The sequence below is a fragment of the Bidens hawaiensis genome, unplaced genomic scaffold (assembly GCF_021521415.1).
Source record: "Bidens hawaiensis isolate Kalapana, Puna unplaced genomic scaffold, B.hawaiensis_p1.1 tig00027993_1, whole genome shotgun sequence".
Classification (NCBI taxonomy): Eukaryota; Viridiplantae; Streptophyta; class Magnoliopsida; order Asterales; family Asteraceae; genus Bidens; species Bidens hawaiensis.
Genome location: NW_027494538.1, coordinates 89,713 through 92,099, shown reverse-complemented (window position 1 = coordinate 92,099; position 2,387 = coordinate 89,713).

Sequence of the window (2,387 nt, the reverse complement as noted above, 5' to 3'; positions counted from 1 at the left end):
TGGGTATGTGATTTTGTATTACAAGACACGAGAAAGATTTTAGAGATATGAAGTTACTGCCAAGGGGGAGTCTGTTGGTGCATGATGCCAGTAGTTCATTTATCTCGTGTTTATTTGTGTCTGTAATCGTTACTTTGTTCTTGTTGAACTTGTTTGGTTTACTTTATATTTTAGCGAACTTGAGTAGGAGCGAAGTTAGGACAACTTCGCCTAGCCTGTTAGGCGAAGTTGTCGTGGTATTAATATTCTAACTTCAGCTCACTTGAGATAGACTGGACGGCTGTATTTCGTGACGTTGACTTTACGTGTTTTGGTGATTTGGTTTATCAATATCATCGTTCAACAAGTATTTCTTTATATTCGTGTGTTTACGTGTGATTTACGTGTTCATCGTCTTAGCACTCGTATCGTATACGTAGGGGATTCCGCACCCTCGTGTTACAAGATACTCTTGTGTAGATCCGGCTGGGAACCTACATTAACTGATTTAATTTTCATTTTTGTAATTATTTCTAAATTAATTAGTCATATTAGTAAAATTAAAACCGATTTGATTTTAATTTTTGTGATTTGACATTAACTAGAATAAGTTATCATTTTAATATTCAAAAAAAACTGATTGTCAAACTAAAAATAATTACCATAATTGTAATGTAATCTTAGTTTAATTTACATGAATATTAATTATTAACTAATACTAAAATAATAACCGCGTTATTTTAGAACACAATATACAAATTGACATAATTTCTAATAATCAATACTTAATATATCATAAATTAAATAACCGTTTTATCATCATTTATAAATATTATTCGGCACATATGATTTAGTGAATATTATTAGACATGGCAACTTTTCATAAAATATTAATGTCACTTTCTATTTCAGAATTTAAATTAATCACATATTAATTTCTTATAGTTGTTATTTATAGTAGATTCAATTGATTATGAGATTCCACACCTGAAACATAAGTTTCTTTTAATTTTCACCGTTTTAAATTTAGTTATGTATGTTCAATTTTATTATTTTTTTCAATTTGTGTTCAGAAAATATTAATGTCACTAAATTTCTCAATAATATATAATAAACACGTATTATATTTTTATCCATTTTAACTAAAAAGTTTTTTAAACGTAATATAAATATTTTAATTATAGCATACAAACAATTTGATAGTCTAAGTCTTCATAATGTTTTCAAAAAATATTAAAAATATTTGATAATTTATTTCTTATACATTTATATTTTGTTTTCATTGATTTTGCATCATATTTGTTCACCTTTAATTATTTTCAAAGTCAACATAGAATTTTATAATCTTTCCAAAGTTATTTGAAAATTCATTTATTGTAAAACGTTTTCAAGTTTTCCAAGTTTAACAAAATATTAATGTCAGTGATTTAAAAGTTTGTTGCAAGATTGGTCAAAAAAAATTCATAATATTTTAAAGTTGACTAATTCCAATTTTTTTATATTTTGTAACTATTTTGAAAATATATCAAAACAGTTTGTTTTAGAAGAGTATCAAATTTGTTAGGTATAAAATGACGGCCAAAAAAGATTTTTATTGATATATCTTTTTGGTTTAATGGTTTAAGTTAGAAAGATATTTTATGTTGTCATTTTACATTGTTTGTTGTTGTATGTTATTTTGTTTTAATAAAAACAACTTTATTAATGCTCAAATGTTACTCATTATTAAACATGTTATTATGGTATATTTAATTTGGATGCTATTGTTTGATTATATTTTCAGGTGATGAAATAAAATGAGTTTCTTTTGGTAGAATGTTTGAATAAGTTGATGGTGGTTTAATATGAAAGTACATGTTTATGTCTTTTGTTGATGTTTTTTGGTTGTGCGATGTACATTAACTTATTGTAACTTTTAACTTTTAAGATCTAGACAATGTAAATGGTTAACGTTTTGGTCCGAAAGTTTGAAGAAGTATTGTGTTGCTTGAATTTATTGTTTAAATTTATTATGTTTGTTATGTTCAAATTAACTTCCTGTAATTTGTACGTTTTAATATTAAGACAACGTAAATCTATTACTTTTTGGTTGGTATGGCGATGTGTTAAGTGACAATGTAAATTTATCAAGTTTTAATAGTTAAAGAAATATTATGTTTGTTTAAATTGATGTTTAAGTTGATTATGTTTAGTGACAAGTTATTCCACCCGCGTGTCACGCGCGTATATACCCTAGTATGATAATATATGTATGAAAGAAAGGCAAGAAAGCTGTATATTACGTATCTTCAGATGCGTAAGTATAAATATGTGAATGTATTGTATGTTACCTGATTAACTAGAACTCACTCAGCGTAGCTGACTTTTAGTATGCACGCAAATGAGTAGAATGAGACAACTGCCTTGAG